Source organism: Cupressus sempervirens, chromosome 7 (genome assembly GCF_028749045.1).
Source record: "Cupressus sempervirens isolate cs-2001-9-10 chromosome 7, ASM2874904v1, whole genome shotgun sequence".
Classification (NCBI taxonomy): Eukaryota; Viridiplantae; Streptophyta; class Pinopsida; order Cupressales; family Cupressaceae; genus Cupressus; species Cupressus sempervirens.
In genome coordinates this window covers 354,713,312-354,731,983 of record NC_143124.1, presented here as the reverse complement: position 1 = coordinate 354,731,983, position 18,672 = coordinate 354,713,312, and the positions used below count along the sequence as shown (strand labels likewise).

The following is an 18,672-nucleotide window of genomic DNA, read 5'->3' as shown; positions in this document are numbered from 1 at the left end:
GAAGAAAGACACATCTTTGGTATGAGATATGTCTCCATTAATTTTTAGAAATTGAAGAATTTTGCAATACAAGTTAAAAGAAAAAAAGAGCAAATACATAAAACAAGAATATATAATGTTTCAAGCTGATAATTTGAATGATACAGAAATTCATGTAAAGTTATAGCAATCAGGTATACACCTTTTAAGAGGGACATAAACAATTGTAGGACTGAACCTTTGTTAGAGAGAACCTTCACTATTAGCATTCTTGTATGACTAATATACTTTTCTTATTTTCAAAGTTCTATACCATGGAATTTTCAAAAATTGTTAATTTTTTTTAAAAAATACCTCCAAGTCTATGGAAATTTTTTTTAAAAACAAATAAACCCTCCAAACAATATTTTTCTTTAAATAACTTCCATCTCTGAGATTTGAATATTGATTATTAGATAGGTTCAAGAGATACTAACCAGTGTGAGATGCCAAATAGATGATCGCCATAGCAACATCCTATTTTTCTCCTTCTTTATAAAGAGGTTGGCTTTTCCGAAGATCACCTAGGAATTCCTTGGGTGAAAGTATGTCCATTCCAGGAATACCTTCAATTGGACCAGATGCAATACCATTTACACGTATTCCATAATTTGTCCCCCACTCTAAAGCCATAGATCTTGTAAGACTATCAACAACTGCATGTAAACAAAACAAAACTTTGCTAGATAGCTTGTTTAAATTATTATGTAAGTAAAATGACTCTGATGTTTATGCTGAAACATTTAAATTTATTAAATAGTTAATTCAAATCTTAATCCAAGAAGAATATAATGATTAAAAATGAATCTTTGCAGCATAGACATGAATTTGATACCAGAAAGCTGAGGTACTGTATTGTAGCACTTAAGTTTAAAATAACACCAGCCTTTGACGAAGGCTTTCCAATTCCACCTTCCCTCAAATACTTCAATGCTGCTTGACTCATTGTAAATGTGCCAACAACATCAATATCCAGTACTACAACTGCATGTAATTTATCTAACTTCATGCCACAATTAGGGGGAAAAGATAAAACATCTGAAAAGAGTTGACAAAAAATTAGCACTTCCTCCATTGACATACGTCATAATGAACTAAAAAGTATGAGTCATCTACACCCTTCAAAAACAAGTCCTTAAGAAATTATGCTTCAACAGAGAGATCAATTCAAACATCCAAGTGACTTGGCACTATTTTGCAGAACATCAATGTCAAAGAAACTTCAATAAATCACTCAACCTCGTTAGGAAACTAGTTTGAATTTCTTTCCCCATCATTTGCCACAACATAGCTAATCAACAACATGCGTGCTTAGACAATGGCAAATAATCAACTTGTAGTCTCCTTATGTGTGTTCCCATGAAGCACTCAATGATTTCTCATCCACAGGTTTCAATACCCTCATTAGATCATCCACGTTCAAGATAATAAATGTGAAAGACTATAATGCACAATAATTAATAAATATTGTACAGATTATGGCAAAACATAATAAATTTCTTGTGCTACTCTTTGTTTGAAGGAATTACATCTGGTGTTTATAGCTGTTTTATAAGTTATCATCATACAAAGGAATTAAATTCGATCCTCCATGGCATGGATCACAAGGCACATTCCAATTAACCAAGAAGATTATGCCTACAATATTGTCATGTCCCATGAGAAAGAAGACAATGGAAACTGCGGGTAGAACAAGTAAATAGAAATCACCCTCAAAAAAGAAATCATTGAGTTCCAATGGAAGCTTAAAGATCAATACAGTTTAGCATTACCAAATGAACTTCAGGATAAAATCTCAAAAGAAAACAGTCAAACTAGACCTTGTGTATAGCAAGAAAAGAAAATTATATTAATGTCCACAAGGGACTAGAGATAGCAAAAGTTAAAAAAAAGTTGTAGGAAGATGAAAATAAAGCACCATGGCCCTAACACATAGAAGTTAAGGATGGATAGAGCCCCTATGTGCATTTGAAATTGAGGAATAATACTGGCTAGAATGAACAAAGCTACCATGCCTGATTTGATTAGGATCTAGGACTATTACAGGGGAATGCTAATTGATTACATAGAATTAATTTAAAACTTTTAATGAATCAAATTAACATAAACGAAATAAGAGAACAACAAAAATAAGATGATAACAGAGAAATTGAGAGAAAGAAGATGCAAACAATTTGATCTCGAAGTTCGTCTGCATGGACTACGTCTCCGGGTCCTACTCCAATAGGGGGACCGATTTGATTATCTCCAAAAATTAGGTAAAAATGTTTACAAAGTCACTCCTTTGAAGTACAACAACATCACACTGTTTCAAAGTACATGAATGAGCACTTCAAAAATCTCCCTTACTCTCAGCACTTGGACGTTCTCTCCTTTTTCTTTGAATGCCTCCAAGAGTCTCGTAAACCCCCTTTTTATACATGAAATTAGCCAAAATAAGGCTATAACAAAATGATATAATATTAGACCCTTCAATTAATTCCTCCCTTTGAATTAACCTTTAGCCATTTTTAACAGATTTGGCTCATGTCAATTTTGGGGTAAGAAAATAAAAAATAACCTTAATTTGCTAAGGTTGGTGGGTTTATGGTCAAAGGTTAAATAAAAACTTGTGCATCATAATTTTTAAGTGCTAAAATAGGGCAATGACAAATATTATTTTGGGACAACCGTCGATCGGGGGTTCCAACCCCGCCGGCGGCCTCCTTTGTTTAAAATTGGCACTAGCCAATGTTTAAAAGAAAGTTGCCGCCCATTAGTTTTGAAATCAATGCTTGGTCAATTGGTTATATAATTACTTTTGGAGGCAATGGGTCAAGAGTTCAAATCCGACCATGAGCTCATTTTTTTGGAAAAACAAACCTTCCTTTGAGATGTCACTTGTCAAATGTTGATAACTTGAAGCTGCCTTGTCACTTTGCTGACATCATAATAACACCATCAATATTCATCTCTTACTCTGAACTTTAAAATGGCATAACTTCCATGTACGAGCTCTGTTTTTGATGAAACAAACACTGTCAAAAAGCTCTCGACGAGCTCTTGAGTGATGCTTGGTCAAGTTGTAGTCTCCTTATGTGTGCTCCCATGAAGCACTCAGTCATTTATCATCCACAGGTTTCAATACCCTCATTAGATCATCCATGTTCAAGATAATAAATGTGAAATACTATAATGCACAATAATTAATAAATATTGTACAGATTATGGCAAAACTTAATAAATTTCTTGTGCTACTCTTTGTTTGAAGGAATTACATCTGGGGTTTATAGCCACTTTATAAGTTATCATCATACAAAGGAATTAAATTCGATCCTCCATGGCATGGATCACAAGGCACATTCCAATTAACCAAGAAGATTATGCCTACAATATTGTCATGTCCCATGAGAAAGAAGACAATAGAAATTGCGGGTAGAACAAGTAAATAGAAATCACCCTCAAAAAAGAAATCATTGAGTTCCAAAGGAAGCTTAAAGATCAATACAATTTAGCATTACCAAATGAACTTCAGGATAAAATCTCAAAAGAAAACAGTCAAACTAGACCTTGTGTATAGCAAGAAAAGAAAATTATATTAATGTCCACAAGGGACTAGAGATAGCAAAAGTTAAAAAAAAGTTGTAGGAAGATGAAAATAAAGCACCATGCCCCTAACACATAGAAGTTAAGGATGAATAGAGCCCTTATGTGCATTTGAAATTGAGGAATAATACTGGCTAGAATGAACAAAGCTACCATGCCTGATCTGATTAGGATCTAGGACTATTACAGAGGAATGCTAATTGATTACATAGAATTAATTTAAAACTTTTAATGAATCAAATTAATGTAAATGAAATAAGAGAACAAAAAAAATAAGCTGATAACAGAGAAATTGAGAGAAAGAAGATGCAAACAATTTGATCTCGGAGTTTGTTAGGAACCTGTGTGTTCCTTCTGTTTATTTTGTTAGAGTAGTGTTGTTGGACGCATATGCTTTGTAAGTCGTCCCGTGAGTATATTTTATTATCCCACATGCATAGGTAGTATTACTTTTCTAGATCGTACCCAGTATATAAGAATAGGTTGAGGCCCTTGATGGGCACGGACGAATTTATTGTATTGAGCTTGCTCAAAGGAGGTTACCCCCTCGAAGTGGCCTGCGATCAGTAGATTCATTCTGAGTTCTGCTATCACTTTGTATTCTGTTATTTCGAGCATTCTCACGATATTGCTATAAGGAGGTTCTTCACAGAGTTCGTCCGCATGGACTACGTCTCCGGGTCCTACTCCAATAGGGGGACCGATTTGATTATCTCAAAAAATTAGGTACAAATGTTTACAAAGTCACTCCTTTGAAGTACAATAGCATCACACTGTTTCAAAGTATAGGAATGAGCACTTCAAAAATCTCCCTTACTCTTAGCACTTGGACATTCTCTCCCTTTTCTTCGAATGCCTCCAAGAGTCTCCTAAACCCCCTTTTTATACATGAAATTAGCCAAAATAAAGCTATAACAAAATGATATGATATTAGACCCTTCAATTAATTCCTCCCTTCGAATTAACCTTTAGCCATTTTTAACAGATTTGGCTCATGTCAATTTTGGGGTAAGAAAATAACAAATAACCTTAATTTGCTAAGGTTAGCGGGTTTATGGTCAAAGGTTAAATAAAAACTTGTGCACCATAATTTTTAAGTGCTGAAATAGTGCAATGGAAAACATTATTTTGGGGCAACCACCGGTCAAGGGTTCCAACCCTGCCGGCGGCCTCCTTTGTTTAAAATTGGCACTAGCCAATGTTTAAAAGAAAGTTGCCGCCCATTAATTTGAAATCAATGCTTGGTCAAGTGGTTATATAATTACTTTTGGAGGCAATGGGTCAAGAGTTCAAATCCGACCATGAGCTCATTTTTTTGGAAAAACAAACCTTCCTTTGAGATGCCACTTGTCAAATGTTGATAACTTGAAGCTGCCTTGTCACTTTACTGACATCATAATGACACCATCAATATTCATCTCTTACTCTGAACTTTAAAATGGCATAACTTCCCAGTACGGGCTCCGTTTTTGATGAAACAAACACTGTCGAAAAGCTCTCGACGAGCTCTTTATTTTGAAATCCATTGTTGACCACTTTGGAGATGATTATTTTTTCACCTTTTTTGATGACCTCTATTCTCAGTTTGACCAACCTTTGATTGACCATAACTTTTGCATATGGACTCCATTTTTGTCCATTCAAATTGCTTTGGATTTAGAATTTAAAGGAGTTTAATCTGATGCTGATTGTTGGAGTTTTGGAGATACTTGAATTTTTGACAAAAATATCCCCTCGGATCAATGCCTAAGAGATTAGGCTGAGGAATGTGGTCGTAATGTGAAGCTACCCTTTGGTCTTGAGCTTAGCTCATAAGTAGTAGATTCATATCATTTGAATGAGACTAGTAATACCAATGAGATTAGGCTAAGGAATCTGAGTAGTAATTTGAAGCTACTCTTTGATCTAGGGACCCATGTCATCGGAATGGGGTCAAATAATGCTTGGCTGAGGAATCTCGGTCCTAATTTTGTGCTACTACAAGTGGCACCTAGCTTATAAAAAAGAAGTTTCTAACAATTACTTCAGTTATATTTTGATGAAAATTAGATGATTTAACTAACATGAAAAATTGACTAGAATGAAGTTTCAAATTTTTGAGGAATAAAGGTGCCAAATTCATGATCATGTAGTAGCACCATAAGCATCAATCAGAATTCAAACTTAGAGAACGTCCCAAGAACAAGAGGAGGACATCTTAATAGGTGGCTAACTGAAAGGCTTCAAAACAAGGCAAGGAATGCTAACACAACTAAGAAAGCGAATGAACCAACTAGTATTTCTAGTATGAATGAACAAAGCCTTCAATCCACACAAATTCAAACAAATTATCACATCCAATCCCAAAGTCGAACAACTCAAACACTACTTCCAAATGATACCTACAAATTTAACCTCTAAGAACAAAAGAAGAAAAAAATGCACCAGAAAATATAATCCATGTTGAAAATGTTCAATGAAAGAAACGACCACTTTCAAAACACGTCCACAAATTCAGAGGCATCAAACACTAAATTTAGGATGCAACCTCAAAATTCAAAACAATAAAACATAAAATTCAATCCCCTAAAAAATAGACACCACATTCAAATCTATTGCCCAAACTTTAAGAAATCTAATCCCCTTTTAAGATTGTTAACTGAACTTCTCATCCCTACCTCTACATCAGGCATTTAAATCTTGTCAATACAAATATAGCATTAAGCATGAACATAAATTGCATGTGGAAAATTAGCAACCAATGCAAAACCACCATTAAATCTTTTTAAGCTTTTGAGGATAAATTTTGAGCCTTGGTCTAGATACTATTTAAAAGCTCTCCAAGTGGTTGACAGTAAAATCTCTTGAGCTACCCCTATTTTCCCAATTCCTCCTGAAACTAGCCGCTTGATGTTTTCCTCTCAATAGTGATATTGTTGGGAACATTATAGCCACTTCCAAACAAACGAAATATAATAAATTAATAACAAAAAAGTAATTATAGTAATAACAAGTCAAGCTTTAACTGATACTTAGTTTATGATAAACCACTGAAACTAAAAATAATAACCATATGCAATTATTGCTTCATATCTAAACAAAATTACAAGTTACAAAATAGAGATAGTTGTGCACACTAAAGGCATAATTATCATCAAAGAAAAACTTCCAGACTTAAGAACAATGATCTCAAAAATGACTTTTCAAATTAAAATCAGTGATAAGGGCACCATCAAAATGACAAGCCAATCCTCAATTGGGAAATGGTTTTATAATAAATAATTGGAGATATACAAACCTTACTATTTTCAACAATTGTCTTATATCAGGCCAAAACCACAAAATGTTGAAAAGCAGAATTATCTGAACTCTGAACTTTGAAGGTGTATTTATTATTCAAATAAATCATTGATAAGTAGGAGATATTTTCCACATCAAGTCAAATTCTGATATTGCTATCAAGATTCAACAGTCTAGTTTTTAAGTCAAACTCATTGAACCATGATTCACGCATAGTAGTTCACACAGACTCATTTCTCATGAGAATGAATGAACACTTTACACTCATTGCATCGAGGGAGTGCTCACAAAGATGAAGCACCACGACTTGCTCAACGGCTCAACCATTCCAGTATACTCTAGCTCAAGAAGGCTTAACTATAGAGTTTCCTCCATGGTTTAAACCACTCTACTTGGAATCCCATTTGCAAAACCTACAACAAGTGTTGTGCCTTATGAACCATTCATTAGAAAGCCCCTTGAGCTCATCAATAGACAAGCCTAAGATATTTTCCACAGCAAGTCAAATTGTGATATTGCTATCACAATTCAACTGTACATTTTTTGAGTCAAACCCATTGACCCATGAATATAATATATGACCCAAGAAAGAGGGTGAAATTGTAAATGTAATGGATTATACATCCTTTCCTCCTACTACTAGATGACTAAAGGTGCTTGTGTGCTAATTTTACCCCCTTTTCTTTTAGTTATTTGCAATTTGTACCATTCGATCAGTATAGAAATTCGTCTATAGTTTTCAGGTCTTATCCTCAAATATTGACATATTTAATAAAGAACAAATAACTCTTGTAGTAAGAAGAAGAAAGTAATCTGCATGATACTTCAACATAATAGCTCCCACTATACATTAATGACAAATAAATATGCCAAATTTGTGTTTCTTCTATAGAGGAATATGTCATAGCCTACAACATAATTCAGCATTTGTTACCTATTACTGCCAAGCAGTAACAACTGAAACAATTTACCGGCATCTTCATGGTAGCTTGAGATTGAAGTAGATATAATAACCTTAAAAAGGCACTAACATATAAACTATTTCACAACATTAATAAATCATACAATATTAGTGAATAATTTAAGCCAAATGTTCAGAGGAGCATAAAGACATACTTTGCTGGCGAATACAATAAATAAAATAACAAAAAATTCAGTCAAAATCAAATTTGACAAAAGAATCCAAATAGGAAAGCTTCTCTGCAAAAAATACATAGAATTGAACCAAAAGAACTTCCATTGTAATTTCAATCAATCTGATAGGGACTAATTTATCCTCACATTATTGAAATTTTTTCATATCAAAAGAAGTAGTATGCTGATCATTTCTTTGGTAGTACATATTTTGAGTTTTTTTACAGTTGGTAGTTTACTTGGAGTTAAATTTTTTTAGACGTCTCAACAAATTTTAATGTCTTAAATTTGTCTAGACCTCTCAACAAATTTTAATGTCTAACTCCTTAGAAATCTTCTCCTACATTCTCTTCCTGTTATTCCAAAGCTATGTCAAGTGGAGTTGATGGAAAATGACCCATATATGCTTCAAAAGGTGACTAATTTGTTGAGAATGACCTGCTTTATAATAGAAATATTAAATTTAGGGAAGTGACACACTCCAAGATTAAGGATGCTAATTCTTGTATCCTCTTATGAGTTGCACTGAGTTCATGTTTATCACCTGTGCATGGTCATATATCTGTGTGTGATAGGCAACACTCTTCTTGAGCCTTTTATCCTTGTGGACCAAAATTTCCTAACAAATTTGATGTCTCTACTTCAAACAATAGACTCAGAAAGCCCAAAGTAGACCCTATGCATTAGCAAAGAACATCACTTAGCATCTTTGTTTCTTGATAATCTTTCTTGCAAGGAGATGGTATTCACATTTTGCTAAAATCTAACTACTGCCACAAACAAATAATCCTACATTGTCATGAGATACATGCCTGGGTTCTCCTTCAGCCGCTCCATCCTAGGACATCTTGGGAACAAATGTCTAGGAGAATTTGACATTAATTATAGAGGCATTGACAAATTTTTGAACTTTTTGTACAAGCCATAATTTTGTTCTCCTTGATTGTTCTAGTTTTGTCTAGGCCTTGTGTGTTTGGTGACACCCAAGTAGTTCCTGAAAGAGATGGCTGATTAGGAATTTGGTCCCAAGGCTCCCATATTTAGGCAATATTTTAGCGTGCTCATTTCCTCCACCAATTTTTCTTGTACATTTTCATCTTCTTGTATAAAGTGGGCATAGACAATGAGGATCAACCAACAAAATGTGCCTTATTGTATATAGTTTTGTTGCTTTCTTCTCTATGCACCAATGTCCTACCATTAGATGTGTTATGAGCCATTTAACTCAAATAGAGATCATTATCAATCAACAATCTTATCATGTCTGAAAACATCTATTTTGCTTCTTCTTCACTTGATAATGAGATTGATCTAACCCTATCATTGTTCTTTTAAATTTCTACAAACATTGACCACCTTTTCTCTGCATGCAATAAAACCTAGTAGGCTACCAAGTCTTGAAACTTTGATACCACTATAATATCCTCAAATGGGATACTGAAAATTATTTTTGAGCTAGATCAGGTTGGTCCCTACCTTTCATAATTGATAAAATCTTGCACAAATTATTCCTCCGATGGATTGTCGATGATTGAAGAACTCTTTGTCATCTATGCATTAGTAGCAAAGTTTTTGATGTGGATAGTGCAATATGGTGACACCCTGCAACAATGTAATAGTGAACTGGTTATATCCTTGCTTATAATTTAGGCATATCCATTTACCCTTCAATAAGTACCTTTCAAAGTAAGAAAAGTTTGGAATTTACTTGGTGATTGGTGGCCCCTTCAACAAAATCATTTCCTAGGAGCTTCGTAATATACCTACATCACTTTGTCTTTTTGAAAAAAAAATACCTTCTTTAGCCTTGAAATAGTTATCTCTCTATAGAAAGTGAACTGTCTCACAATGGAGTGAAGTAGTTGAGAGGGCTTCATGTCACAGTGAACACTACTATAGAGAGCCTTGAGAAAATGAGTATAGGAACTAACCCTATCTTGTAATAGAGTATAACTCATAGCAAGACAAAACCACTTAGAACAACTCTGGCCATCTTGATGTATCATCAATCATCTTTATCATATGTGGTTAATGTCTCTTAAACAATGTTGTATGGTAAATTTCAAAATCATATCCAACATGACCAACCCTCCTCCACAATGCTCCTAATTTTCCAATTCGAATATTGCTAGTTTTTTAAACACAAGGAAACTACCATTCAATCACCTTTGATTACTATATCATCCATATTAAAAGCAAATAATAAAATGAAAATGGAATTATAGAATCCTACAATTTTGAGTAAATAGTAAATATGTACCTAAAAATGGTTAGATTGTCAGAAACAAGTAGGGAATATCATCAAATGTTCAAGATATTTTAAAATCTCAACTATTATCCTTCTATTTGATTGCTGATCGATTTGGTGTTATTGATTCCGTTCTAATAAGAGTCTATCTACCATATCTCTCAAAACTATATAGTTTAAAAACAAGAACTATTCTATAATATTGACATCGATGCAGGCTAAATATGTGCACCAACTGAAGAATAATGTTAACAGTAAAGAGCAGATCTATATGGAAAGTACTTTTAGGATTATAAAACAAGACAAGACAAGACATTTCAAGATTATAAAACAATAACGTCAAACACATCTGCTAAGGGAAATCAAACAAAAACAATTAATGATATGCACTGACACTAGTAAATGATTATTATGCCTGAAATGATTGGAAGCATCATTGGTGTATAAAATGGGAAGAGCTTCAACCAAGTTGAAATCAAGGTAATATTTTCTTTCTTCTTTATTCATATGGACAGTATGTTGTCTCATCAGTCCTGTTCCTTGGATCACAAATAAACAATGAATAATAAGATTTTTTCTTGTGTTTTTTTATTTCAGCCTGAAATGATAGGACATTATCTGGCAGAGTTTTCTATTTCATACAAGCTAGTGAAGCATGTAAGGCTTGGTATTGGTTCCACTCACTCCTCTAGGCTCATTCCTCTGAAATAGGCTACATCTGTCTAGTTTATGTAGAAGTGCAGAGAGGATGATTTAAATATTTTTGGTTTAGGTATGGATTAGCTATTGTGTATCTTAGCTTGTACGAGTAACTGTTTCTTATGAGAATGAGTGATTTGAAGGGTTTTGTTTTCTTATGTGTATTGAGTGCATTCCATGGTTTTAGATTTCTTTGATCAGGCAAGTGTAGAGGCTTGCTATACTTGTCTAAACTATTGCTTTATGCAAAGAGACATTTTTAATAAACATTGTTATCATTGCGAGTCTGGGTTCCTTTTTTCAATGAAATTTTATAATCGTATATTTTAATTTGAAATTTTATTATTTTGAGATTTCTCTTTTTATTGAAGATTGCAATTGATTCTACTTGCATAGCTATTAGGTGTTATGATATGATCTTTCTAAAAGGGTAAAACTTGTTTACTATTAAGGACTTAATACCAGAATGGAAATGTTTGATTTTAGCTTTTTTGATTCTTAGGTGGGTTCGATCCTAGACCCTCCCACATCAAATGAGTTTGATTTTAATTATATTATGGTTATTAACTGAATACTACAAATTCATAGCTATCTTAGCTATAAGATTGACCTAACCTCCTAAACAAGTTCAGAGGGCTACTGCTAACACCATATGAACTAAAATGTTACTAATATGATAAAGTTCAAAGATAATTTTCTGAAGCTAGCCGTTCACTTCCAAGTAGTATCATCACAATCACTACCACACATGTTCACTTGCGCAATTGTGTAATATACCCAATTGTTATTTCTTTAGTTACATAGTGAAAATTATTCAAATCTGCATAGTGATTTCTGTGTGAGATCACTCTTAAGGAATTGTGCATTTTCATTCAACTCTAGAGCTAGTTTTTTTTCATTATCTTGAGTGAATCGAAGCCCCATGCTCCAACAAGGAGTAGATACTAGAATCAGACTAAAAAACAAAGTCTGCAAAACACAAACATTTTTGTTAACTTGTTTGCAACCTATCATTGAGATAATAATTTATAAATAAAGGAGGAAATGACAAATGATCTAACACTCTCAGTGCTTCCAACTATGGAAGCTCATTTTTACTGTTAGAGGATCACTTTTACTGTCAAATTTAGATAGTATCACTTATTGATTGTCATAAAATAGTACTCCATATTTTAATGTATAGGTAGAGGTTATTGACTCTCCCATAACCAACACTCATAATTCCTCATCTTAGATATAGCCAACCTTAATATTTATAGGAATACTACTGGTAGCTACTAAAATTCCTTGCAATTTTACCAATTTAAGTAATTTTGATAGCAGTGTTCCATAGGGATACATGATCCCTAAATCTCATCATATCTAAGAGGAGGGGATCCTCAGAAGGCCAATATGCCAAGGAAATGCCATCTCCTCTCCTCGGATGTGTTCCTCAAAGAGGGGATATTTCTGAGGTGCCCTCCCCTAATGACAATATTCAAAAATAAATCAGAAATCAATATGATAATATAGTTGCTTTTGCAAGTGTGTAATACAGATGCATGGAGCTAGATATGATGAGGAACAACAGAGAGCAAAGAATACTTAGGAAAGACTAGTGGAATGCTCAAAATATAGACAAATGAATACTTAGTGGAAAAACTTCTTTACATATAAGGTGCATAAAAAAATCTAGATAGCTTGGAGTGTTCCATAGACCCATAGAGCTTCGAGCGCATATACATCATCTTGTACAATGTTTTTGGTAGGAAATTTATATAATAGTAATACAAATTTATCATTTTTACTAATTATTATTATATATTGCAGATTATAATTTATTTATTTTATTATCATCATTACCATTATATATATAGTATGTGCCACTGTCGCAATTTACGTCTTTGATTCCCCTTCCAACCATGTCGTCATTGAGTGGAGCTCTGCTTGGTAGTTTACCCCTTCTTATAATTAATGGAGAAGTCATATTGAATTTTGTTTTTATAAATCCATCTTGGAGAGATTTCATATTCATATTTTCATGATATATCGTTGTAAACTCAGGACCAAGTAAGTATATCAATGCATGCATGATTACCAAAATATAATGTTTACAAAATGATCCTCTAATAGTAAAAATGAGCTTCCAAGATGTAATGTTTACAAATGTTTTAATAGTACAATAGAATTATTTAAATTGAATTAGAAATGCCTTCAAAGAGGAAAACTGATATTTAACCATTAGCTTATCAAGCAAGTACAACAACACTACAACTACTATAAAGTGTAAATAGCTAGCAACATTTGAAATAATTCTAAAGATTTTTTATCTAGATCATCAAAAAACATAATGATAAGAGTAAATCCAAGGGACAACTTATTGCAATTGTGGCTATTTGGCTATGATCTCCCCACTCGGCCAAAAATGTCAAAATAAATGCCTGCACCAAGCACATTAAAACTGTAGTTGTCACAAAAGGAAAACCAGTAGAACCCATGAAAGCACATAAACATTTCTAATGATCTCATGAGCCAATAAAACTTATAAACTACATATGTAGAAATTATACAATATTTTAAAAAGGTTGGATTGCAGAGATGATGTTAAGTTACAAAAAATATGGAGTATATAAATCACATCAATAGAAACTAAGATAAAAAATGTTTTAAATAATCCAAAGTGCTATGGCAACTTAATTTCTTAGAAAATCTATTAAAATGATCCTCTAACCAATTGATATCAAGATTTCATAGTCTAGTAAAGAGAGAGAAAACACTAACATACCTCCTGCATCTCTTTTTTTTGTGAATTCTTGGAGTCTGACCTCCAGGCAATATAAAGTAAACTCAAGCCAAAAAAAGCATATAAAATTGCAAAGAGACATCACTTGTTAACAATCATAATACAATGCCATGTATTAGCTAGTTGACCATGACCACCACATACAAAGGAATAAAGTCTCCATATATCACAAGATGTAAATTATTCTAGATAGGGTCTTCTAAATTTTGAGAAAGAATGTGAATCCAAAAATTATCCTTCTTAATTTGTTTAAGATCATAAATTAGTCAAAAAGTGGTCACAAAAGCATTCTGACCAATTTCTAACTCTGGTTTCAGTTTTGACATTTGATGGAAAATGTTTCCTCTATGATTATATTTGTGATCCTCTAACACCCACTGCATTCAAATGGCAAATGATGAATACCACAGGACATAGGTGTCTTAAGTTTTCTGAAGGAAATATCAAATAAGTAAGGAACACAGAGTATGAAATCAAACAAATAATAGAAAACTAAGTATCATAGATCTCTAGACGTGGTGAGGTTGTAATTCAGAGCACTAAGAAATTCTGATATGATAAAATATTTAAAAAGCTCTATGCAAAAAGAAAGTCGAATAGTATCTCATCGGAATAGTATGTACATCTCCCTACCTATAGCAACACTTTTTGTGTGCTTCCTTGAGATCAAATTTGGAACTATTCACCCTAATCCATTTGTTAGCACCTTCACCCATAGCATCATACAAATTAAATCAATTCAGTATTTGCTCAAGCTCGACCCCATATGAATGAGACAAAGATGTCTTTACCAAAATTACTTCCATTAAGAACACTGTATTCCAAAACCAAAGCCAGAAATATACAAGGCTAGAGTAACTGTCTTACTTACAGCATAACAATAAGTGCACTAAGAGCATCGAACAAGACAATGGACTTTGGATGATGCATTGCCATGAGTGCAGCAATAATGAAAGTCTCATCTCCAATCTTGTGGGGAAAAAAACATGTAATCAGCATACTAGAAGTCTTAAAAGTCATACTGCAGGAAGCAATTTGTAAGGAAACTTAGGTGCGAAAACAACTTCCTACACTAATCTCTTAAGAGAAGTATGGTGCAAATCCTATTAAAATCTTTTGCACTTACTGATTCAATATCATGTAAGCAACAATATTTTAGCCAAGCAAGCATAAAGATAATAGACATAGAAAGAAACACATAACACAAAGATTTGCCGGTGGGGAAAAACCTTTCGGTAAAACAACCCCACCCCTCCAGAACTTGTACAATGTATTATCTTCAACAAAATGTTACAATACACTTGCAGTGCAAGCTCAACAGTGACAACAGAAGACTCCAATAGCAACTCGTATTACCAACAATACAACTTTTTTGCATCATCTCTCTTCGCAACCCTAAAATGCTTATAAAATGCACTTCACTTTAGGGCTACTCCTAGAGGTAAACCGTATTAGGGTTTTACCATTCTCCAAGAAAATAGGACCCCCAAATTTTTTTTTGAACCCCACTATTGGGGTAGAGTGTACAATACTCAAACATCTTAGTTACCACATGTCTTCACCTGTCATTGAATCTTCCTAACATAGCTCTTATGTGTCATAGGAATCCGTCATAACCGTTTTAGCCATGATCTCCTTACACACAATTCAAGATGTTGACACATCAACATTATTTGCAAGAAATACATTTTACAAAACAAATAATAAGAATAGGAATTATACAAGGTTGAGACACCTTATTCCTAACACAATTATGGTGCAATGATCCTACTGAATTCAATTTAAAAGAAAAATGTTCAAAAATAGAATACTACCTCACTAACAATGATCATAGAAAAACTTGCAAAAAAACCATCAAGAACACCCAGTCTAGGGGATTCCAAAGCACCGTTAATTATATCCGGCTTCTCCATAATCAAGCCCTTTTGCATAAAGTCTATATCCAACTGTAAAGTATCCATCACAAATCACATTCAAAGGAAAGAGCAAAACAATGGTTTTAGTATATCATCAACTAATATATGAAGGTAAGAGCCTTGAGGGAACCTGCTTGTAGTCTATTTCATGCCCCTTTGGCATAGTAAATCTATCATCCTTCTTAAGGTTAGTGACTAGCAAAGAAGTAAGGAATTAGGACATATGTATTATGAATCAATGACTGTTCCTTAATTTGATTTAAAAGCATAGTGACATATGATTAATCATTGGGAATTGGAATTTTCTACTAGGGAATGTCACAAAATGCCATTCCAAAGTGATCAAAAGCTTTTTTGTATCTGAGTTTCAATACATTCTATGCCTTTGCTCATGCAAGAGGCAGTAATAGAAAGAACATAAGAAAAATGGGAAACACAATTGCCTTATAGAAAGGTCTTCAATTGATCTGAAATGGAAGTGAAGATTTATAGAGAGACCATCAGCCACACAAACACCCTAGAAAACTCTATAGTTGATGTAAAGGAAGAAGGCCTAGTCAAGTTTTGACAACTCTAAACACATATTAGCATACTGTAGATCACCATTTACCATACCCTCTACGACTTGTGAGGCTCAATCATGAGAAGGTGGTAATGGCTACCTTTGGCACAATATAATGCAGAGGAGGCATCTTCTTATAGCCACCTCAAGTCTATAAATGCATCCCAGTCAATCCATTTCAAAATTCAAGCAATATGTGAAGATCAAAAAACTAGATACATCAACCAGATTGGTGGCAAAAAATAAGGTAGAAGCCTTCTTTGGAGATACCACAGATTTAAGACTGAAAAAATGTCTTCAAGGCTAATGTTATTAAAATGCTTGACACTATCAACATAACTCTCAAGGATCACTTACATCAACCACTCACACGTGCAAGTTTAACACAGATGTTTTGTCAATGTTTTGTTGATAAAAAAACAATGCCATGGTAACTGATTTTGGGCTCCCTTTTGTTAAAGTGTAGCTTTAGTAGAAGTGAAGCACACATTATATTAAGTATATGAAAATCTGTGACTACTACATTCATATATATATATTCTCACTATTATGTACTCTGGAATAATTCTCATATACTTATATTAATCATTATATAATATACAATGTACATTATTGCTCATTGTGAATCGATAGTTCTTGATCGGGTCTTTTAATTACACATTTTTTGGCTTAACTAATCAAGTTCATGGCCCTGTAGGGCCATGACTCTACGTGGCCCAAAGGCCACATAGAGTCATGTCCCTATGGGAACATGACACTCTATGTTTATATATATATATATATATATATATATATATATATATCGATCGCTGGAGACTATTATTGATAACAAAAGGTAATGCATTAGTCTCAATAGCAATCAGATCTACAACACAACTTTTCTACATTCAATTCAGTTACATAATATACATTATAGTTTGGAAATAAAAGATAATATAGAATACCTTGAGTATTCATATAACTGTCATATATTAGAAGTCTGAATTTATTTTAGTCTTCCATAAGAGTTACAGTTTAGTGTCTTTTCTTTCATATTAATATTAAAAGGATATCACTATATCTCTATCAAATATCCCATTAAACTTTTACACCTTCTAGTGTAGGCTTATATAAGAAATATAGGCTATGCAACATAGCTTCCTCAAGTACCTAAATGCCTTTTAACTGCTAGAGGTCAAAATGACACAATTTACAAACAAGAAGCTAAATGGGGATTTAAATTTCTCAAATATATACAATTGGAGCAAAACCCTCTAGCACTGATTGGTCCTTCACAATGGGCAAGGACACCATAGGAAGGAATGAGGACAAACAAGAATCGTAAAGCATAGACAACCAAATAAATGCTATAAACAAAAAAATGTGTAATGGGATGATTGTGTACATATACTTCCTTTTAGATAGTACTTAATAAGCTATAATAGTACTTAACAAGCTATACCACTGCTAATAGTGTTATCCATATGAAAACAAATACCACAATGGAGTTTTGCATTCTGGTCCCCCTCTAGATAGTTCATAACAAGCTATACAACTATTAATAGTGTTGTCTGTATTAAGACAAATATCACAATGGAGTTTGGCATTCTGGCTGTCCTTAAGGGAGTGACCTTTTCTTTTATACTTCTAACAAATTTAATGGCCCACTGCTCATAACTGAAAACAAAAAAGAAATTAGATATTAAAGTTTATATAGAATATAACAACTTCCATGACCAAGAGCAAAGAAATAAATACACCAAGGCAGCTATGTAATGTACCTCTCATGTTTACATTATATTTGTGGAGCATAAGTATTGTGTGCCAATTTGTGTCCATTTGCAAACTTTATCCATCAAAATCATCATGAGACATGTATCCAACAGCCACCTCAAATGAATAAATGCCTCTCAGTCATTCCTTTTCAAATTTCAAGCAATTTGTGAAGATGAGCAAACTAGATACATCGATTAGACTGGAAGCAAAAAAGAAGTAGAAGCCTTCTTAAGGAGATACCATAGATTTAAAATTGAAAAAATGTCTTTATGGGTAATGTTAAAATGTTTCACACCATCAACATAACTCTAAAGGAGCACTTATATCAAACTCTCGCATATGCAAGTTTAACACATATGTTTTGTCAATGTTTTGTTGATAAAAAACCAATCCCATGGTAACTGGTTTTGGTCTCCCTTCAAGTGTAGGATTATATGAGTGATATGGGTTGTGCAACATAGCTTCCTCAAGTACCTAAATGACTTTTATAATAACTGCTAGAGGTCAAAATGAGACTCTTTGCAAAAAAGAAGCTAAATAGGGATTTGAATTCCTTAGATATATGCAACTGGAGCAAAACCCTCCAGTACTGATTGGTCCTTCAAAATGGGCATAGACATCCCATGCAGGAATGAAGGCAAAGAAGAACCATAAAGCATATACATATAAATAAATTCTATAAACAAAAAAAATG

At 33.4% G+C, this 18,672-nt stretch overlaps 1 pseudogene; it reads right to left on the bottom strand.

Moving 5' to 3' along the window:
• Positions 1–495: 495 nt before the first annotated feature.
• Positions 496–15,706, bottom strand: LOC149546928 (GDT1-like protein 4; annotated as a pseudogene).
• Positions 15,707–18,672: the final 2,966 nt, after the last annotated feature.